Here is a 24,529-nt window from a genome sequence, read left to right as displayed (position 1 = left end):
ATGGTATTCTAAGCCTTAAGCCTTATTTCCTGACGCCATGATGGAGACATCTGATGTTCTGGGGTTGGGGGTTAGGGAAGATGAGTGCATTTTAAATGGGAGAAATGTGAATTATTAGGAGCCAGCTGACATAACACAGATAATTATTTAACAATGACACTAGACAAACTATGATTTCAGGTATCAGATTCTTATACAGTCTCCTCCTTTTAAACCTGAGATACTCCTGGGGGTTACTTTTAGGAGAAGAAAGTGGTAAAAATGATATCCAGCTAAGCCCCTTGGGAGGCCTAGCAATTACTACATTTGGGATCTTGAAAAACCTCAGTGACCACAATAAGCGTTCTTTTACTAGAAGGCAAAATAGATAAAGTGGTTGGGTCAATGAACTGGGAGAGAGAAAAATAGAGAAAGATTATCCAGGTAAGGCTCTAGCTGTTCCTCTAGCTTTCCAGATCAGTAGATCATTTTTAGTCAGTTTAGTAGTCATTTTTAATCAGTCATTAAATCTGAGCTTATTCATTATGCAGTAATAGATAATCATGATATCTTATCCCTTTGATCCTTTTCTTTACGGACATAATTCCTGGTGATACAACAGCCCTACAGTAAGAAGGAAGCAGCAGAAGTGAGGATAAATGTCAACATGATGATAATTAGAGGAGGAAAAGGGAGAGAGAACCTGATTCTGTGATGTCGTTGTAGAGACCCTACCCCAGTTCTATGCGTCTTTCACTGGACTTCTTTTTTTGTGTGAGAGAAACTCCTTTTCCTTGAAGCCATATTAAGTCAGTTTGCAGGAAATCACATTGCTTCCTAATAAAATGTGCTTTTGCTATGCTAAAGTTCCTACTATTTGTGAGCATTAAATTACATGTGTGTGAATACAAGCTGTGTAACTTATTTCAAAAACATAGATTTGAGGAACGGGATAGTAAAAGAGCAATAATAGCTTTGGTTCATGAGTTTATCTTTTGAAACAATAGCCAATAGAGCAAAAGAGAATGAAAATGCCTTTTGGTCTCTAGACAGATTTGGCGAACAAGTATATCCAAATATTACATTAGGACCTCTAAAGGATTATTAGGAAGTTTTGAGACTAGTCATTCTTCATTCTTCTTTTCTATAAAAGGAAATTAAGCCAGAGCAATATTGTTTCTCCTTTTGTTTCATTTATTTTAACCTTCTATTGTCACTGTATTGCAGTTACCAGCAGTATATATCCAAGAGAACTTTAAAAGTTAATGTAGTACCGAAAGAGTTCTAGGTAAATATGAAAAAATTAAAACATGATCGTATTACCTAGGGAAAACTAAAAAAATTATCAAAACCTAGATTTTTTTTCCACATTGTAGCTTTGATTAATAGAACATGAAATATTATGAACAAAGACTCAATTTCCAGAATCTGGGAGATTAGATTAGAACCCAGTTAATATGGGTCGAGATATTTTATATTTCTTAATTATAAAATATCGTACTTGAGAATAAATTTGATAAAGTGTGTGAAGTCTAGAAGAATTTAGTAAAATCAGAGTATGCAAATTGTGAAGATAGTGAACATTCACCAGCTTCTGAGAGAATGCCATCTCCATTACGGTCATATTCATAAAAGGAATTTCTTTTGATTAGGCTTTCAATGGAAATTTTCAGTACCATTGAAAAATCACACACATTTTCGTGTGTGTGTGTGTGTGTGTCATTCTAAATTCTTTAGAGAGTAAATAATGAAAGTGAATGGCTCTGTTAGACATTTCTCAATCATCTTTAAATGGGTCATGGTTTTAAATAGGATGTGTCAAATTGGAATGATGTGAACTAAATTATACCTAAGTTCCACTGTATCATCTGCTTAATGAATTCTTTGCAGGGGGTCAGTGTGTCATCAAATACTAATTGCAGTTCATTTTTGAAAGAGTCAAATTTATGCATATTTTTCACTGATGCAAAGGTGAAATACTAGCCTTCAAGGAGTATGAAAAAAAGGTAACTGGACAATAGCCATAGGTATTCACTGTCTACAGCAAATGAAAAATTTAGTTTCTAATGTCTGATTATGATTTATTGCTAAATTCAGCTCCTTTTTGAGTTAGTTTCATACCTAAACTTAGACCAAGGATGTATAACTAAAACAATCAAACCATTGAAATATCTTTATCCTTTAAATTGTTCTATGACTTTTTAAATTTGCATAAAACCTGCATTTCATATTATTATATTATTACAGTGTTGAACTTCTTTTCTTATTTTGACTAAGATTATAAATTAGTTTTGGTTTTCCATTTCTCTTTTACTCTGTACAGGTTTGAAATTGCACATTTTTTTACAAGTTGAGTGTCTTAATTTTTTTAGACTGACTAAATTCCATAACAAAAAATCTCTGCTCTCTTTGTGAACAATATAAAATATTATTAATGTCTCAGGCCTCTGAGACATCTTTTTTCTAACATGGTATTATGTCCTATATTTTGGTTCTATCTTTTCTAACCTCAAATACCCAGCATCAAATATTTGTTTATTGTTAACACTTACTTAGATTCACCACTATTTTGCCAATTTCTGATATCACAGTATAATCTCTCCTTATTTTCTGAAAGCTATCACTTAGAAAACAACAGCAACAATGATAAAAACACTTTACTGAAGGTCTGTTAATGATAGGCTCTCTGCTCTTGTTTATTTAATAATGTTTTTTTAATTTTTCCCCTCAAGATTGATTTATAGTTATTTGTGTGTACAAATAGTCTGAGAATTGTTTTCTTCCAGCATTCTTTCTAGGAGGTTGCCTAGCTTCTATTTTTGATATTGAAAATTCTGTTTTCATTTAATTGCCATTTGTTAGCAGGAAATCTGAATGGATGTAAGACTTTAAAATATTTCCTTTATATTTGCTGCTTCATAGTTTCACCTGAATGTATTTGGTTTATTCAGCTAATGCTTATTGACTGCCAACTAAGAGCCAGTCCATCACAATTGTAGAACCATTGGATACATCAGTTTTAGAATCATTGTGCTGCCCCAATTTGGGGAATGACATCCTCTCCCAATTCTGGAACAATTTCAGCTGCTAATTCCTTGATTATTTTTCCTTCTTTCCCACTCCATGGCTTCCTAGGTCTTTTGTTGGATATGTGTTATACATCCTCAGTCTGCGTACACATCTTTCACACTCGTATTCTCCCATCCTTGCCTCTCTTTAGTAATCCTTCAGTATGTCTTTGCTGTTATAAATTTTCTCTCAGACTGAACTTCAGATGTTCTTGTATGATATTAATTTTAGGTATTTCTTTTTTTTAATAAGGTGTTTTTGTTTTGTTCTGTTTTTTTCCCTTTTTTTTGGCTACTCTGTTACACATGGCGTTCCTAGGCCAGGGATCAGATCCAATCTGCAGTTGTGACCTATGCCCCAGCTGTGACAACAATGCAACAATCCAGTTGCACAACAGTAGGAGCTCCAATGTAGTCACTTAGAGCTATAAATTTCAATCAGAGAACAGCTTTGGTTATATTATATAAATTTTGCAATAACTTAATCACTTTTATTCATCTCAAAACAATTTCAAATATCCATCATTATTTCTTATTCAATATGCTGGCATTTAAGAGTGTATTTTTTAATTTCCATGTAAGTCTAAATTTCCTCCTGATAATGATTTTTAATTTTACAGCAGTTGGAGAATATACTTTGCATAGTTTCAGTGCTTTTGACTTCATTGAGCCCTTTTTTTTTTCTTTTTCTGCTTTTTAGGGCCACACCCACAGCATATGGAGGTTCCCAAGCTAGGGGTCGAATCAAAGCTATAGCTGCTGGCCTACACCACAGCCACAGCAACACAGGATCCAAGCCACATCTGTGACCTACACCCACAACTCACGGCAATGCCAGATCCTTAATCTGAAGAGTGAGGCCAGAGATAGAACCTGCAACCTCATGGATGCTAGGCTAGTCAGATCCGTTAACCACTGAGCCACGACGGGAACTCCCATTGAGGCATTTTTTATGGCCTAACGTATGGTTTATCATGAAGAATGTTCCATGTGTATTTGAATATATATTCTGCTTTTGCTGAGCATAGAGTTCTATAGATGTCTATTTGGTTTAGTTGGTTTATGGTCTTTTGTTTCCTTTAGCTCTGTCTAGTTATTTCATCCTTATTGAAAAGAATATTAAATACTCAAACTGTAATTGTTGAATTGCCTATTTTTCCTTTGATTCAGTCAGTTTTTCCTAATGCATTTTGGGACTTTGTTTTTAAATGCTTATCCATGTAATTTTTTATATATGTCTGATCAGTTGATTCTTATCATTATAAACCGCACTTATTTATCTCCACCAACATTTTTTGTTTTAAAGTTTATTTTCTCTGATTTTAATAAAGCCACCCCAGTTCTCATCATTACTCATTACAAAGTTTGTATTTTTCCAGTATTTTCTTTTAATTTGCTTTTCTATATGAATTTAAAGTATCTCCCTTGTAAACAGCATATAGTTAGATCTTGATTTTCTTTATCAAATATTATAATCTTTGACTTTTGATTGTTTTATGCAATCATTCACATTTAATGTTATTAATATGCTTGGATTTATATGTACCATTTTTCTTTTTTTTTTTCCTATATGTCTCAGGCCTTTTTGTACCTTCCTTTTTTACTGTCTTCCTTTTTACTGAACATACTCTAGTGTAATATTATAATTTCTTTAGTAATGTTTAATCATATTTTTTAGTTATCTTTTAGTGAGTCATATGGCGTAAAAATGGCTAGTAACATCATCAAAATCTACTTCACATCTGTACTAACTTGAATGCAGCGTAACACAGGAGCTTTATTTCTATATAGCTCCACTCCCTCCCTGCTTTTGTCATTATTCTCATACTTTTTAGGTCCATCTCTGTTGCAAACCCACCAGTACACTGTTATAATTGCCAGCTTATATAATCTTATGCAGAAGCTAAGAAGAAAGGAATATATATATCCTTTATACTTAAACTTTATAGATTTTATTATAGTAACTTTCTTATCCTTTTCAGTTTCTCTTCTTTCTTCATGTGGACTCCAGTTAGTATGTGATGTTTCACTACAATGCAGGGTTGTTTTATTTTTTGTAATAATTGCATTTATTTTTCTTTTTGGTAAATCTAGTTTAGTTTTCATGCCTCAAACACACCTCTGTAAATATTTGGAAGAGGAAAATGACAGAATTGGAGCCATTAGGACATTTCTAACAACACAGTTTTTTTTAACTGAAGCAGGGGAGAAGATTACAGAGAACACTGAAATTATATAATATTTTTCAGTCAATTTTGTCCTCAGAACTTCCATAGAGATAGATTTTTTTTCTAAATGAAGAAAGGTGCCATGAGTAGGGTGGGGATGGTTGTAGGGAGGGCTGTTCTCATCACCCAAGGTCAAAAAAGAAACAGACTGATTCCCTATAGAGTTTCTGTAAGAGCTCCCATTTATTTCCAGTGTCAACTTCAGTAACAACATTCATCATTGATGTTGCTGCTGTTATTGTTATTGTTGTTGTTGTTTTGGCCATGCCCATGGCATATGAAAGTTCATGGGCCAAGGATTTAACCCAAGCCACACAGTAACCTAAGCCACTGCAATGACAATGTTGAGTCCTTAACTGCAAAGCCACCAGGGAGTTCCTGTTGTGGTTTATTTGGTTGTTTATTTCTTTGCATAGTGACTTGGTTGAACTCTCTCCATGAATAGCTGTCTCCCTTGCTTTATGCTGCCTCTGATGTCCCCTTTAAGATTTTTTTTTCTTTTTTTTTCCTGTTTTCATCTTTTAAACTGGCTACTTAGGGTATGTCACCACTGGGTTAGCATATGCCTCTCATTGGTCACAGATTGTGCTTGAGCACCTTCAGCCAATTAGATTTTTATTCTTTTTTGGCTACTTGTGTGACTTAGAAGCTGCTACGGGGAGTTTATAAATTTGCTTCATGTTCAGACAATAACTAGTAGCTTGGAGGCAAGCTTTCTGATCACTCTTGATAAGGTGAATCCTTGAGCATGCCCAGCTATACAGTCATGGATGTGTGCTATTCTATTTTTATTTGGCTCCTAAGAGTTATCCCTGAGTAAGAGAATTTCACACTTCCACCAGTTTTCATTAGAGGTTGTACCTAAGGTCCTGGTGCTGGTGAGGCACCATCCTGAATTGATGGATCTGTGTGTCACCTAGGAAATGCTTTTAAATTACCTTACGTCCTACTCTGCTGCTCAGCATGTCAGTCTATGCCATGCTGAATGGCTTTTCTTAACCTCCAGGGATCAGAGGCTCCCTTGTTTTTAGGATCATTTTTCTTGGCTGACTTTGTTCTCTCTGTTGAATTTCTAGCTGTTCTATTCCTTCACTTATGCAACTGGTATCATGAAGCTACCAAGATCCTCATACTTGTTCTCTATCAAGATCTCCATTCTTCATGCTCTGTTCCAGACAAAAATCCCCTCTGACAAAGCAGTGGATTTCTTTGTACAAATGACTTGCCTCTCCCCTGGAAAGAAACTCTGCACCAAAACAAAGGAGCTGGGAACTGGACAGCAACTCATTTCTCCCTGACAGAAAATAATGACTTGTTCTCGGTTCCCTAAATTTTTCCCAGGAGTTCTTTCACTATTCCTGTGGAAAATGTCCCCATCTGAATTGAAATCATCTTTCATATCTTCATCCTCTTCTATTCTCCTCTATAAATGCTTTCAAGCCTCCCAATGCTTGAAAGGATTTGTTTAATTTCTGTCACCAGAAAACTGCTCTCTGACTTTTTATTTGGTGGCATTTACAACTTTTGGCTATAATCATCCCACTTTCACCCCTAGCTAACGCCAATACACACCCAAGCACCCACATACCCAGACATACACAAACACACTTGAATACAGCCAGTGCAATCCACTAAGAAAAAAAAAGCAAAAACAACTAAAAAGATCCTCAACAGTGTTAGTTTTTATCACTTTATGTTCTTTTAAAAAAATTGGAATAATATGTCTGCTTTTGAGCTCCTACATTAAATGCCATCAGAATTGTTACACTGAGAATGTGCTTAAAAAATCAACAATTCAAACTCTTAGAACTTGATTCATATGTAAAGTCTCTTATTGTTACTCTCCTAGGAGAAAAATCTTAATCTATTTTATAATGCTAAAATATCACTGATCTTTGATATTAAAACCTGCCATCTCTTTCTAAAGAAGATAGTTAGTATCCCAGTGATATGACAAATTTTCCCTTTTTGTCAGACCCTGTGCTACTTTGAAGATGTCAGGGATATAGTACTGCAGGAATTTTTCAGTGCCAACTCCTCTACCCCTACACAAGCAGCTCTGTCTCATACCGTGTTGAGGGGAATATCCTTTTTACTAGTACTTGTTTTAATTTTCTACTGATGCTGTAAGAAATTAGTACAAAATTTGTGGCTTAAAACAACACACATTCATCACTATTCAGTTCTGGAGGACATATGTCTAAAATGTGTTTCAGTTAGCTAAAACCAAGTTGTCCTCAGAGCCCCATTCATTCTTGGAGTGTCTAGGGGAGATTTTTATTGCCTTTTCCAGCTTCTAGAGGATGACTGAAATCTGTGGATCATCACCCACTTCTTTTTTATAAGCCAGCAATTGCTGATAAGTCTCTCTCTCACTGCATTTCTTTGATACTGATTCCCTGGTCTCCCTCTTCCATCTTTTGAGACCTCTTGTGATCACATTGTACCCAACCAGATAATCTAGGATAATCTCCCTATTTTAAGGTCAGTTAGTTTGCAGCGTTAATTCATTTTCAACTTTAATTCCCTTATGCCACATAATTGAACATAATCCTAGGTTGTAGGGATTAAAAGATGAAATCCTTTGAGGGCATTACTCTGCCTACTGTAGCACTTTCTTTTTCACATAATTTTCTGAACATAAATGTTGAGATTGAATTAAATTGGGGAATGGATTAGTCCTAGTTTTCTACCACCTCAGCTGACAGTTCCATAAAGAAAATCAGTGCTTTTACAACAAAGGGTAGGTTGCCAAATGGTATAACATAAAGATTTTAGAAATTTATTATCAAGATTCATGTATATTTCAGAACTATAATATTCAGGAATTCAAATAATTCTATACTTGATTAATATTTCCAGAATAATATTTCCAGGATTAATATTTTTATACTAGAGAATGACAATTTTAGTTGATGATATTTTACTTTAATTGTAGTCATCCATAGTCTTATGAAATGTTTACAAATTACCTTTTTCAGAGTGGAAAGCAAAATGTAAATACTAGAAAAGAAAATGTAAAAAAAAGGTGACATAGAAATTTAACATTGAATGCATTCAGATGGGAAAAGAGTGCTAGGTCATATATAGCTAATAACAAATATATGTATATATATCCTTAGGTTACATGATATAGAAATAAAAATGAATGAGCATGTGATTTCTACTTCTTGCCTCAGGAAATATCTTTGAAATCTCATATCCACCCAATTTTTACTAATTTTTACTAAAGATTCTACAAATCTTTGAAATAATCACGGGCAGAATTAATTAAAATTAAGAACTCTTTTCATTTCTCCTTAATTATTCATGTTCTAATAAATGCCTGATAAATCCTTTAGACAGGCTTTGGAGATGCCTATTTTGTCAGTATATACACACATATGTATATTTATAAGATAAATTTTTAAGATAAGCAGATTCAGGAGGTGATTTGAAAATTTCATGTCATTTTATATTTTAATATAGACGTGTCTTGGCCAAAGAATAAATATTAGGCAACTGCTATAATTTTAGAATCTTGCTTGATTTTTTTTTAAGAAACAGATTTGCATTTGCAAAGATTTGTATAGGTAGAATGAGGAAAATAATAATGTGTCTAATATATATATATGTCATGGAAAGTTAACTATTAAATTGTTAAATGCTATTGTTAACTACTATATTAATCAAACTGCATAAGAAAAACATAAAAAATCCCAGTGCTATAAAGCAATAGGCATTTATTTTTCACAAATTTGAAGGTCAGTTAGGATAGCTCTTTTTCTGCCTCCATTTTTACAAATGTTGCTCTGCTTTATGCATATCTTTCCTCCTCAAATTAACTGGGGCTAGTCAGAGTGGACATGCTTTTCTAAGTTTAGTGTTAGAAAGTGAAGTGGACACAATGAACTTCACAAGGACTATTCAAGGCTCTACTTGAATCAGATGCTAGTATTTTATTGGCCAAAGCAAATCATATGCTAACCTCAAAATCAAGAGAAAGCAATTTCACTCCACTTCTAGGCCATTAAATGACCTGCAACATTTTATGACCAAGAACATGCATAGAGAAAAAGATTTAAAAAGATGGAGACAATAATTTTGTAACCCAGTTTCATTGTCTTTCTCTTTATTTTATTTATTTATTTATTTTTGGTGGGGGCCAATGCCTATGGCATTGGAAGTTCCCAGTCTAGGAGCTGCAGCTGCCAGCCACCACCACAGCAATGCAGTATCCTTAATCCACTGAGTGAGGCCTGGAATCGAACCTGCATCCTCATGGATACTAGTTGGGTTTGTAACCCACTGAGCCACGATGGGAGCTTCTATTTTTCTCTTTAATTTCAAGGGTAAAAATGTGGTAGTGATTAAATTATTACTATATAGTGAAATCAGAACTTGTTTCATTGAGATATTTCTGTTGGTGACAGCTACCTGTCAGATTTAGTATTGCTTAAAAATACACATCTACTTTTAATAATAATTTTTGTGGTAAGGATAATAACTATGGAAAATCAGTGAGCAATTTCTGTACAGAAAGTAATTTATTAAGTGCTTCAAATTGGTTATATAATTTAACCTCTTTAACAACCTATGTTTTCTCCATACTGATACAGAATTCTGAGGCTTATATATTTATTTGCTCAGTGATACCTATATTTTTTATGTATTAGTGCTGAAATATAAATCCATATATTCATTGATGGCTGAATATTTTAAATAATATTTTAAAATATTTTACCTAAAATATTTCCACAGTATATTATTTCTGCTTTGTGAATTATACACTTTTTATTCTTTCTGTTGATCTCTTGTTTGTGTGGAGAAGAAGGGAAGGAAAAAATAAAATATAGTGGAGTATGTTGTGATAATTTCCCTCCCAAATGTTCCTGACATTCAGTTCAGTAAGGAATAAATATAGAGTATTGCAGACAAAATCAACTCTGGAAATATGCAGGCAAGCTTTTGGCTTAATGTGAGAGCTATTTGATAAACTTCTATGTGGAATTTAATCATTCAAAAGAACTTTAAAAAATGGTGTATAATTTAGGAATAATACACAGGTCAAATGTATCTCAAGAAAAACTATTTTCTTTCATGTTTTGTTTTATCAATTTGTTCATCAAAAAATACCTATTTTTGATATCAGGTATTCACATTTAATATTAATTTTATAATATAATATTTTATTAAACAATATTTATTGAGTGTTTAATATGTGCCAGGAGCTCTTCTAAGAGTATTACATGTTAGCTTTTATGTGCTTCACAGTAAATGCATGAGGTATAATGGAAAAAACTTAGCCTGTGGACATTAAGTAATTTTTTGGATTTTTCCCACTGGAAACTGTCATAGCACAGTCTTAAATGTAGATAATTGAATTCTACAGTTCAAGGTATTGACTATTACACAATTAACCCCCCTAGAAAATAAAACTTTGCAAAAAAGACAGGGTCTTCAGCTCCATCATCTTCTAGTTGCCAGACAAAAGCATGGAATCTTATATACATTCCTATATACTTTTTTTTTCAGATTACTTTGTTAAATTATATTAAATATGTCAAAAATGTTAAGTGGTAGAAATTCCTAACTTCTATTGAATGGGTACTCTCAAGCTATTTAATTGGTAACAATGAATGTTAAAACTGCATTTCAGAAATGTGAAGAATCTGTTTTTTAAAAAAAAAAAAGTGCATTAAAGCAGGAAGGAAGTGCATTGAGTAGGAAGTAAGTCCAGATGGCCACTTACATGTGTTAGGTATTGTTATTCTTTTTGAGACTTGAGACATGCTCAGATATTACATAATATTCCTGTCAAGTAAGACATAATTTTCCTCCCAGAAGCTGAGGACAAAGGCCAGATCTCTCTTTGAGAAAGAACAAATTTTTTACTACACGCATAGGAAAGACAGAATTAGTTCCATTTGTCCTTGTTGCTAATCTTCCTACTTTCCCAATCTGGTTGGTGGTCTTATACTACATGTCTTATTACACTACATATTGTATTCTATGTAATATTTAGAAAATTGCAGTAATGAAAATTTTGGTCATTTTTACCTGTAATGGAACTATTTGAATTTTTATAAGGATTAAAATATATCATTACTGCTTTCTATTTTGTTTTTTGGTAACCATAGAATATTCTGATACAAATAATGTGCTATTGTAATTAATTTAATCTTACAAAGACACAACTTTCCAAGCAGAAAATTACTATGAAGTGGAGTTCCCTATGTGGCTCAGCAGTTAAGAACCTGACAAGGATGTGGGTTCAGTCCCTAGCCTGGTTCAGTAGATTAAGGATCCAGCATTTCCACAAACTGCAGCATAGACCGCAGATGAAGCACTGGCATTGTTGTGGCTGTGCCCAGCAGCTGCAGCTCTAATTCGAACCACTAGCCTGGAAAGTCCATATCCCGCAAATGAAGCCCTAAAAAGCAAAAAAAAAAAAAAAAAGAGCAAATAAAAAAGGCAATTAATATAAAGAAAAATTCTAAACTGCTTCTATAACTCACATTTTCATTTTAAATTAAGAACACCAAAAATTCCCCAAATCTTTAATTATATGCACATGCATATGTATGTGTGCATATACATACTTATATACATATATAGGTAACATGCATACATATACATATTTTATATATATATATGAAATGTAACATAAGACTTTTAGCAGAAAGTTCCAGTTGTGGCTCAGCGATGACAAGCCCGACTAGTATCCATGAGGATGCGGGTTTGATTCCTGGCCTTGCTCAGTGGGTTAAGGATCTCCATCATTGCAGTGAGTTGTGCAGTTGAGCTGTGGTGTGAGTCGAAGACACGGCTTGGCTACCGTTGCTGTGGCTCTGGCATAGGCCAGCAGCTGTAGCTCTGATTCGACCCTTAGCCTGGGAACTTCCACATGCTGCAGGTGTGGCCCTAAAAAACAAAGACTTATAGCAAGTACGTAAACTTTAAGTTTTTTTGCATATCAGCTCAGAAATTGGGACCATAGGAAGAGTTTAAAAGCTGATTCTTTTTGTTCTTCAACCTTTTACTTTCAGAAAAAAATCTGTTTTGAATACCCAACCCCTGATCTATATTCTTGGCATGTTTTCTGTGACTATGTTGTTGTACTGCCAATTTCCAGGACAGAAGAATAGATATGCTGGATTGTTGTTTTTTTTTTTTTTTTTTCTTTTAAGTGTAAAAAATTAAAGTTACTGGTTAAAAATAGTAATCACATTTTGGCTTGGTCAAATTAATAACCATTTCCAAAGTGATAAATGCCACAACTTTTGAGTTTTTTCATATTTAATACGTCTCTTCCTACCTACAATTTTATTCTTGAAACATTGATTTTTGAAAGAAAAGCTTCAGAAAATCTGGTGTGTATGTGTGATGTTTGTATGCAAAGGAATGTGTGTGTGTGTGTATATTTAAATTTTTTCCCAAAGGGTGGACTTAATGTCTCAATTAATTGTTTTAAATTTTGCTTTTTTTTTTTTTTTTTTTTTTTTTAGGGCTGCTCTTGCATGTGGAGGTTCCCAGGCTTGGGGTCGAATCAGAGCTGTAGCCACTGGCCTATGTCACAGCCACAGCAAGGTCAGATCCAAGCTGTGTCTGTGATCTACCCCACAGCTCAAAGCAACACCGGATTCTTAATCCACTGAGCAAGGCCAGAGATCGAATTTGCATCCTCATGGGTGTTAGTTTGATTCATTTCCACTGAGCCATGACAGGAACTCCAATTAATTGTTTTAAATATTGTACTTGAAATTTAGGAATGCAATTTTTACAAATGCCTAGTTCTAAAACTCTAAAAAGCCCCTATGCCTTAAAAAAAAAATTCAAATCAGTGTATAACACCTTTGATCATACCATATTGTTAAATGTCAAAGCACTTCTACAGAAATATATGTACTTTAATGTCAAGTCAGAAAGAGGTACTCACATTAAAAAAGAGTTACTAACAGGTAAAATAATTCCCATAGAGGACTTGAAATGTTATCCTTATGAATGTCTATACTTTAATTAATGAGTTTATTTTTGAAGACTTCCATACAGAGATGGCCAGATCCCTGGACAGTTGGTGGTGAACTTTTTAGATCACTTTTCATCTATCATCACATCCCTAAAACACCGTCGGATAAGGATTTTTCTATGTTATTTTAAGGCCTCTTCATTTTTAAGATAAAATGAGGACTCCCTCAGTTAATTTCTGCTCTAAGTAATCTGTTTTGGGAAGGACTTGAGAAATTCTTCATTCTCACCAAACTGTCATAGTCTGGTTAATTTTAAATGTGGATCTGCTCTACCTGCAATCCCCAGGAGGTTGCCACTCTCCCTTACAAGGTAAGGATGAGGAGGAGATGGACTCAAAGCTTTCAACCTCACCACTGTCCTTTCTTGCTTTAAGAGGAAAAGGAATGGACTAACAGGCAATCAGGACAAAATTTCTCAACCTGTAAGTCATTTTGAAACCCCAGGAGGAGAAATTCGGCTACATTCTTCAGCAAAATAAGATGAATAATAGTTTGGTTGACTATAGGAAGTTTGATAAATATATCTTTAACTAAAGGTTGTACCTGCAACCTCCACAGCACCAGCCAGCTCTCAACAATACGATCCTGTGCTTTATGCCCATAAACTGATGGAATTTTATAATCTTTCTCCATCTACTTCCCATGTATTTCTCAACAACTTATATTAGGTACCTCCTAAAAGCACAAGTAGTTCCTATTTTTTTGTTGTTGTTCTTTTAAAATGATTAACAAAGTATACATTTTAGGAAACCAGAAGATTAAAAAAAAACATTGAAATGCTTTTTCTGTGTTCAAAATCATCGCGTTATATTAATCTTAACACACTGACTATAGTCCTATTTTGTGAGGTGAGCTATTTTTAATAGAACCATGAGAGATTTTGGATACCTACCTTTAGGGAGCAAGTGACCCTTGGTTTTGTCTACAACCTGCAGTACGTTGCAGAAATACAGTATATTGTCTGCACATTTCTACTTATTCCTGCATCAAAAACTATGGACAGTGATAGCATATTTTTATACATTTTAAAATGGATCCTGCCTTAATAATAATATGAAATACTAAGCAGATATGTTCTAAATCTATCTCACAAGAGAGTATTGAGCATCACATATTCCATATATTGTAATAAGTAGAATATATATTTTTGAGAAAGGTGAGCAATGATATTTGTGTGACTTTCTTGAGATCAATAGTTAACTCTCAAGTTATTTACTTTTTGTCGTAAATAAAAAATGACCAGAATTATGAGGTGATTATTGAATCTTAAGGGACTTCAGTTCTATGCATGGGAATAGTCTAATTTCTCTTTAACTTTTCTGGTCATGTTTTACAGGGAATTAAGCATACATTGGTAAGAAAAACATGAAACGTGTTCTTTTTGTGCATGCAAATAATGATAGGAAGTCATTTCACTTGTCTTGGAGAAATTTTTTACTCAGAAAATAAATGTTTATCTAAAATATATCATATTTAGAAACAGAATGGATATAAAAGTAGCAAATTTACATTTGTATAAATTTTCCATATGAAGTCCCAGTATTTACCTCTGTGGCACATTGCTGGGGTGGCAGGAAACACTCACAGTCCAAAGGAGTGTTCATTGAGACTTTTATTATCAACTATATAACCTGCCTTATTGTGATAAATCTTGCATGAGAATATTAATGACAATAGGCACATATTGATCATCTGATCCAACATATACTAGACGGAAGTTTTGCATCTTTAACCAAGAAAATTATAAATATTTAAAATGTATCTACCGAGAATTATATGAACCTGTATTCTGAATCAAAAACTATACAACTGACAGCATAAATATATATAATAAATAGAAAGGCTATACTGGACCTTCTGAAATCAATCTCTAGCTACCCTTTGGTTAAAGAACTAGTATTGATCAGAGTGTCTAAGGATATGACATTAATCCAATCAATATTTGTTTTTGATGTTCAATTTTCTTACATTCTATGAGGTTTTGTTTTCATGCAAAGTATTTTTCCTAGGACCTTTATACTAAATTTCAATAGTTTTACATACACTTGTTCCAAGCACATTCTTAAATATCTATTCTTAGCTTCTGATTTCTATAAAAATCTCCATTCCTCTCCACAATAGTCTCTGGGATTGTGGGGTATTTGAACTCTTTCTCTTCCTCCTTGTAGCTGTAACTCTTTGTCTTCTTTCTGGTCACTACACTGTATTTATTATTTTCTAACTTGGAAGAAATTCAGTGTCCTTTAGTGAATAGAGATGGAGTTTGGGGTTTAAAATACTTTCTATAGAAAGAATTACTCTTCCTATTGAATAAACTAGCATGATCCCTCTATTATTTAGATCATTATTTCTCTATTATAGCAATATTAAATTTAAATCACTCTGTGGTAACACACAAATAACAAGAGCATATATTTAAGAAATGAATGCTGTAGGCTTGCACCAGATAATAGCCCACTTGGGCTTTAGAGGACTTCACCAAGAATATTCCTCTGGACATATCCCTCCCCATGGGACAAGGAATTTACAAGGCCAAAGGGATGGGGCTAATTGGAGCTGATGAATCCACTTTAACCCCACCTTTTGGATCATGCTGTGGTACACTGAGACTTAGAATTCTGTCCCCAAATTTCCCCGAGACTCCTTCCAGAGCCCACATTCCTCTCCTCCAGCCCTGTCTTTCATGTGAGCTATATGTATATTATGCAAAACTAGAGAACACAGTGGTCAAAAAGAAGCTTTTGCAGGAGTCATTGATGGTAGACTGAGCTTGGACAGGTTAACTGAACTCCTGTACACAAAGCCTCTTACGGGACGGTGTCCGGGGGCCATCTTGCCACTTGTCAGCACAGTCTTGTGTAGACCTTTGAGGATCCAAGCTTTTGTTAAGGGAATTTTGTCAAAGTGGAAGAACAAAGCACATTTTTTTAAAAATAATTTAACTTGATTTATAACTCTTAAATATTGAAATGTGTATTGTATGGGTCCTGATTATTATTCTTGCCCTGGGCTCTAAGAATGTTCAACCTGATTTAAATATTTTACAAGATATAAGAAAGTAATTGCATATACTCACAAATAGAAATGTAAACCTCGACTAGCCTCTATTTTTAAAATATAGTGACATCTTCCACTTAACATCTTATTTACAATGGGAGCCCTTGTGATATCCTCAAAGGTTCATTTACAGTTGCCCTATTCAAGATTCATTTTTCCTCAGGAGAAAAAAAAAAAATGTGTCCTGTTTGCATAGCAAAGCTTTATTTCTCAAAACTCCTAAGTTGTAAAAGTGGAGCAGATATGTCTTATACATATTGTTTTTAGTCTAGGTCATATTAATAAGACAAATTTTTGGTCATAAGTTAGTTTTATAATTTTAGTTGGATCTTAGAGCAGTTTAATTGTTAATCTAATATATGCTACACACACACACAGAGTTATTTCTAATACAAACTTTAAGAAGTAGACTTCATTCACCAGGAATCAAAATGGAATCTGAGTGATAACTTAATAATATCTTTTTGAGTATTAATACTTGAGTAGGTGAACCCAGTTAAAAATGTGCAAACCCTTAAAAGTGTTTCCTCTCTAAACAGTTTGAATCTGTTTACGGAGAATCAGGCTAGTAGTGTTTTGTACATGGACTCCTGCATACTTCTACTAAAGTATATCAACATTTGCTATTCAGATGATCTCACACACTATTTATCAAACCAGGACCTTATTATTATTTTTTCATTATGTTGTAGTTATATCATGCACTTTATTAAGTAACAGATGGATACTTAGATTTGGGGAAGAAAATTCTGTTGAAAAAGCTTAAAGATGTCTCTGATACTCTCTTTCCCCCCAGCTATGTATCCATAACTGTTAAATTCAAATCTAATTTGGAACAACGAAGGTCCTTCCTTCATAACCTTCCACAAGAGACTGAGAATCATAATGAGACACATTAATGAAGCCCAGTTACCTTCTGATAATACCGTCATTAACACTTATTATCACATAATTAGATTGGACATTGGCCATCTCAGAGCCAATTTAAAAGAAGGGAAAAAAACACTATATATCAAGGAAATATATGAGAATAAACACTGTGAGGGGTGCTTGAATAACAATAAAATTTCAGAGAGAATGAGACATCTTATCTTCCCTATTAGCAGTTTGAAACAGTAGTAATCAAATCAAACTCCTATCTTTTACTTGAGTTACTTGTTAAATCTTCTACCATCTCCACCTGGAGCAGTTATCTCAGCAATGACATTTTTAGTGATGGGAAAAAAGTCATAATAGCTGTGGGTAATTGTGAGGTAGAATCAACACAACTCTGAACTTTATAGGTCACGATATCTCTGTAGCTTGTGGGTAAAAACTGCAGTTTGAAATAGATAACTGTGTCACCCTTAGCATCTTCCCTTTTCCTATTTTTTTTTTCTTGTGTGCAAGTTTACAAAGGTCAGATGTCAGTATGATCTAGAATAAGAGCTTTTGTGGCTGACTTTGAAAGGTTACTTTAGAGAAAATTTCATGAAGCAGCAGTACCCCAAAGAGCTGCAGGGAATGTGGCTAAAATCATATTCCTTCCTAAAGGAGCTTCTAACACATTAGCAGTATAGAGTGTTGGATTTGAGCATGCATCTGAGAGTTGGTCTCTATTTACCAAATAGAAATAAAGAAGCATCTGAAGGTCATATTTACACTTCTGAGGTCATGTTCACAGGACATCAAAACAACGCAAAAATCAATTCTACATAATGGCAAAATTTCAAACACCTATTTAATGATTCACTAGAATAATAATTGTAATGCAAAATATTTGTAATAGTGAAGGGAATGTCACAGGGCTCATTTCTCTATTGACTATGATACCACATCAAGCCTTCCAAAATCTAAAAAAATTTTATTGGCTGTTTGTCCCACAAAACCATAATTTCCCTAATATATATTTTCAGGAAAACAGTGAAGTTCAGAGTTCTGCCAGAATTAGGTTAAGGAAATATTTTTAATATGCCTTTCATTAATGTAGTTGACAATATAAATGGACTGAAAAAGTGGGAACTACTATAAATATCTGCATAAACCAATCCCAGATATTTTAGCTGCAAATGACTTATCATTATTATAATTAAAGCATTGTGAAGGTGCTTTGTTTGAATGTGATCAAATGACATATAATAGCTCACTTTTAATAAAAAAATATACTTTTAGTAAAGCACAGACTAGTTTTATCTCTGAAACAGACTCATATTTTACATTGTCAGTGCTAGAAAGGTGATACAATTGATGTGTTTCTTTATTTCTATTTTGTTATTATCTTTTTAAGGTGGGGAAAGATTCTGGCCTTGGGGAGGGATAGGAGCTGGATTGGGTAACCAATGGTGTGTTTACTTTTAGGGCATCATGATAAAAATAAGATACATCCATAAAATTAAGTGTTCTGTCTTGATAGTGTCAAAGAGACATAGTCAGAAAGAGAGACAGACACACAGAGAACAATATCTGGTAAACATACATACATACATACATGCAAAAATGTGGTCAGCCAGTAGATTTCATACAGGAATTTGTATGGGCTAGATTTTTTTCTCTTTTCTCTTCTTCTTATCTTCATTGGGGAAATATTAAATGCACATCTCAACAGAAATATTATTTTTTGACCATTGTAGTAAAAACACTTGCAATGCACTACACTACAATGCACTGCACTACAGAGTGCAGTTCAGGTATCAGTATGTCTGAAAATCTCACATTTCTGTGTGTATCTATTTACTATAGTATCCAAATTACAATAAATGTATCAATATTCAATGAGCATTTTTTAACTGAATTCTCTTTTGCAAGGCATTTCTGAGAATCCCTGCATGATATCTGTACCATCATATTGTCTATCCAGGTGTTTGTATATTTCGTCTGCCAGAAAGTTTTATTTTATCGCTGCTATAACATGTTGGGGGTCAACACATATTTCCACAGATCCACAGATTGTGTTGCTTTCCCCCATACCACCTTTTCACCAGAATTGGCACAAGTCACTTCCATCACTGATAAGAAATTAGCCTATGTTTGACTGCAGTTTTTAACAAAACTTTTCTGGAGGCTTACAAAATAAGTAAAGTATAATACAGAAGGTGACTTCTCCTGGTAACGAAAGTGATTACTCTTAAGGCTCAAAGGTCCAAGACAAATACCAGCATCCCTGGAAGTTTTCGTATGTTTCATAAGGTCTGCTTGATTACAATCCATCAATTTCTTTTTGGTTTGAATTTTACTCAGAGTCCTCCATTCACCATATCCTTAATTTCTGTGTCCTGATTCCCAAAGCATAAATAATGAAGGGGAAAACTAGCACAACATTGTAAATCAACTATCCTTAGATAAGTAAAAATTAATGAGGGAGAGGAATTCTCATTGTGGCTCAGCAGTTAACAAACCTGACTAGCATCCATGAGGACATGTGTTTGATCCTTGGCCTTGCTCAGTGGCTTAAGGATCTGGCATTGCCATGAGCTGTGGTGTAGGTCACAGACACAGCTCAGATCTGGTGTTGCTGTGGCTGTGGCATAGGCCAGCTGCTACAGCTCTGATTTGACCCCCTAGCCTGGGAATCTCCATATGCTGCAAGTGTGGCCCTAAAAAAAAAAAAAAAGAAAAAATTAATGAGGGAGATCCTTTTATCCTTATATAAGGACCTTCTTTGTCACTAGTGACAGAAATGAATTAATGTTGATTTTGTCTGATATAAACATAGTTATCCCAATTCTTTTTACCATTTGCTTTGGATAGTTTTATCCATCCTTTCAATTTCAACCTATCTGTGTCCTCATATCTAAAAGATCTTCCTAGATAGCCCAGAAAACAATGTACTTTACCACTTCAGCCATTTAAAGGTGGAAAATGACCAATTCAATTGATATAGAAAACTTGATAAAATTCCATATAGATTATGATTTAAAAATCCCTAAATTATAAGAAACAGAAGAAAGTAATTTCTCCTTGGAAGAGAAATGATAGAATTATCTCCAAACTTACTTAATGTGACTTGTTTTTGCAGTGTTGTCTGGGATATCTAAAGTCCCCCAAATTAAAAGAAATTAGCAAGACCTGATAGCCAGTTTATATACTAGGTTTTGTTGATCTGGGTTATCATGAATACATAAAAAGAATATGTTTATTTGAAGTACACTTTTTTTGTGTGGTTGAAAAATAGCCAAATCACATAGGTGCTTACAAGTGCTGAACTATACGCCATACGGCAAAGCAGGGACATAAATCTAGTAGAACCAAATGTCAGCATCTGTTATTGGGTGTAGTGTAACAAGAATACTGACTCCTTGCCATTTGATTTTGCTCTCAGTGCACCAGCTCATCCTCAGCAAAGAACTAAGGACACACTATCGCCTTGGTAGCTATACCCAAAGAAACTGTGAGCCAATTGCTCTGACCCAGATGAGAGTTGAGGATTTGAAGAAAGCTTATTTGGGAGGCATGGAGCTGGATGAGATGGAGGAAAGAATAAAAATGTCTCTGTAGAAGGAAAAAGTAGAACCCTCATTCTACTTAGTGATTTCTGAATATTGTTTGGACAGAAGAGTGCTTCAAACCTGAGCCAATTTTGAAATCATTGGGTTTTTCTAAAGACTGCTGTCCTATTGTCCTGAGGGTGAATCATGAGGACTTCAAATCCTTAGAGGGCAAGGAAGGTGGAAAAATAAGAGGATAATGTGCTTTTTATCCAAGAATGTAGAAATGTTAACTCTAAATTTATTGACTCAGACCACACATAAAAACAGAACTTATTCAATATAGTTATTGAGAGATATTCACAGGAAAATATGTCAGATCATTAGAGATGATATACGTAGATTTTTAAATCTTATCAAACACTTGTTTCGATGGACAATTTTATTTGATGTTCTCAGCAATTCCCTACAGAGATTAGAAAGTCTTTGTTTTGAATGGGTGGTTAAAAGGAAAAGAAGAAAAAATTGCTCCTTTAATGATGAATTTCCCACTTGGATATGTACAAATCAAAAGTGAGTCTTTGAAAGCAGGCAGTTAATAGAAGTGCTTCACACTAGAAAGATCAGAGTAGTATGTATATACTACTATAGTATACAGTAGTATTTTTTATATTGTATATGTATGTGTGTATACAACTACAGTATATAGTAGTATGTTTGTATTTAGTTACATATATGTGTATATACATATATACACACACATATAAAGTTTGATATATATATTTAGAGTTAAAGACATTTACAGAATTTCTCAAACTAAAAATTTGTGGAACTCTAATAATATTTCAGGAGGACTGTACTCCAAAGTGAAAAATACAAACCAATCAATATAATACATGCCAATCTCCACAAATCTCCACTTTTAACTAAAGGGTAAAGGAACATAAAGGAATGACATCACTAAGAACATTAGTTTGCTGGAACTGCCATAACCAAGTACTGCAAATTGAGTGACTTAAAAACCAGAAATTGATTGTGCCACAGTTCTGGACACTAGAAGTAGGTGATCGAAGTGTCATCAGGGTTTGTTCTTTCTGAAGTCTGTGAGGAAGAATTTTTTTTCATGCCTCTCTCCTAACTTCTTACGGTTTGCTGCCAAGCATTGCTATGCCTTGGCTTACAGAAGAATTGTCATGATCTCTGCCTTCATCTTCTCATTGCATTCTCACTATGTGCGTATCTGTCTCTCAGATTTCTATCCCCACCCCTCCGCCCTTTTTTCTAGGACTTTATGTTGAATTAGAGCCTGCTCTAATTACCTCATCTTACTGGATTGCCTCTATAGAGACCCTATCTCCAACTGATATCACATTCTGGGGTATAGGATGTTAAGGATTCAAATATGATTTTTTTTTTTTTTTAAATAGCCAAACCCATGACACATGGAAGTTGTCGGGCCAGGGATTGAATCCAAGCCAGAGCTGGCAGTGTGGGACCCTTTAACCCACTGCATAAGGCCGGGGATCAAACTCATACCACTGCAGCAACCCAAGCCACTACAAAGTCTCATCTCATTGTGCCACAGCAGAAACTCCCAAATATGAAATTTTGGAGGACATAAATTCAAGTGATAACACCTATTATGTTCCTAAACCAGCAATAAATATCATGCTGCCTGTTTATGTGGGGAGGGGGCAGCATAATAAAAATAGATAGGAAAGGAGTCCCCTGGTGACTCTAGTATTGTCACTGCTGCAGTACTGTTCAGCCCCTGGCCTGGGAATTTCTGCATGCCCTGTCAGCAGAGTGTGTTTCCAAGATGAAACCATGGGTGAGCCAATCCTCTTATAGAATTTAGACATCATGGTATGTCATACTTTGGCTGATAACTGGAAAATATACTGTATTTGCTTTATAAAATAACATCAGAGAAAAGGCCCGGGGCATTTATGGTTCTACCTTTTGGCTTGCTAATGGAAAAGAGAGAACTTAGCCCTGGAACCCATATTAAAGTTAACAGCTGTACTCCAAATAAGGTTGTCAGGGTTTCTCACTTCTGCTAGTAGGAAATGCAAGAGGATCAGTAGGGGAAGAGGAAGAACATGAGACTGAAGAACTTCTGTGGGATCCAGCAAGTAAGAGTCAAGATACCCACACCCACTGTGAAGATGGACAAGAGTGTGTTTTAAGAGAATATAATTTTGAAGGAAGTTTTTGAATGAGAAATAAACCATCACTTCTTTATTGAAATAGTGAAGAATTAAGGACTCCAACCTGAAGAGCCAGTGCAATTTCAGTGTAGATGTCACTGAAGAGTCTCCCTAAATTGCTATTAACATGTGATGAACTTATCTTGTCTATGAAGGATCCTCTCTCTATAGCCAGATCCTGCATTGTGCTCAGCAACTAGTAGTGCCTGTATTGACCCATCAAAGAAAAGATAGATCCAAGATATGTGCTTTCATGAAAGTGCTTTTGGCCCAGAAACTGAACTTCTACACAAGGGAAAATAACTCCTGTACAGTGTTGTAATTATTTTAGATTTCTTAAATTTATGTTATTGAGATATATTTGCACATGTTTGATTTTGCAATCCCTACTCTGCCAATTATATATTTGTTATGAGTCCAAAGTAGCCACTTTGAAGTGCAAAGTAAATTCTAAGGAGAAATAATCACTTACAGCCAGAGCAAGAAAATATAGAACTAAACTAAAGGGTACTTATTAGAGATTGACCACTGGTGCTTTGGGGAGGATGCCAAAGTTTAAGTTCCACTAATGCTGCCTCTCACTTTCAGTTATATGATATGTAGCAATGAGAATTTCACAGGGTGGTTTTTAATTTTTTGGAACAGGAATTTTCCCATAAAATTCTGTGTTTTCCTGGAGATAATAGTTACAGTAAATGCTTTTCCATTGAAGATTACAGATTAGTTACAGATCTTTTCAGAACTTCCCAGTTAGTATACAGATTTTTCTTTTTAAACAACACATTTTAATGCACATTGAAAATACAGTGAAGTACTACCTCACACTGGTCAGAATGGCCGTCATTAGCAAGTCTACAAGTAGCAAATGCCAAAGTAGGTGTGGAGAAAATGGTACCCTCCTACACTGTTGGTGGGAATGTAAATTGGTACAACCACTGTGGAAAACAGTATGGAGGTACCTCAGAAAACCAAATATAGAACTGCCATATGATCTAGAAATCCCATTCCTGGACATGTATCCAGACAAAACTTTCATTGAAAAAGACAATGCGTACCTATGTTTGTTGCAGCATTATTCACAATAGCCAAGACATGGAAATAACCTAAATGTCCTTCAACAGATTAATGAATTAAGAAGATGTGGTACATATACACAATGGAATACTACTCAGCCATAAAAAAGAACAAAATAATGCCATTTGCAGCAACATGGATGAAACTAGACATTCTCATACTAAGTGAAGTCAGAAAAAGGCAAATATCTTGTGATATCACTTATATTTGGAATCTAATATATGGAACAAATGAACCTATCTACAGAAAAGAAACAAACTCATGGGCATGGAGAACAGACGTATGGTTGCCAAGGGGGAGGGGGAGGGAGTGGGATAGACTGGGAGTTTGAGATTAATAGATGCAAACTTTTGCCTTTGGAATGGATAAGCAATGAGCTCTATAGCACAGGGGACCATAGCTAATCATTTGTGATGGTACATGATAGAGGATAACGTGAAAAAAATATATATTACTGGGTCAGGAGTTCCCATTGTGGTGCAGCGGAAATGAATCCAACTA

At 34.5% G+C, this 24,529-nt stretch overlaps 1 long non-coding RNA gene across 2 annotated transcripts in view; it reads left to right on the top strand.

The window, feature by feature from the left end:
• The window catches only part of LOC146395464 (uncharacterized), a 137,967-nt gene that overhangs the window by 6,735 nt on the left and 106,703 nt on the right, over positions 1 to 24,529 (top strand). The window contains exon 4 of one of the 2 annotated variants that reach the window (XR_014830770.1): positions 6,352 to 8,971. The exons of the other annotated variant lie outside the window; for it this stretch is intronic. This is a non-coding gene — a long non-coding RNA (uncharacterized LOC146395464). Of the gene's footprint in view, positions 1 to 6,351; positions 8,972 to 24,529 lie in introns of those variants that run through there. 2 annotated transcript variants of the gene reach the window in all.

The sequence above is a fragment of the Sus scrofa genome, chromosome 16 (genome assembly GCF_054392235.1).
Source record: "Sus scrofa isolate SSC_HxYL_T2T_F1_AM1 chromosome 16, Sscrofa_HxYL_maternal_Yorkshire_Landrace_v2.0, whole genome shotgun sequence".
NCBI classification, from domain to species: Eukaryota; Metazoa; Chordata; class Mammalia; order Artiodactyla; family Suidae; genus Sus; species Sus scrofa.
This window is presented reverse-complemented; position numbering and strand designations above follow the sequence as displayed.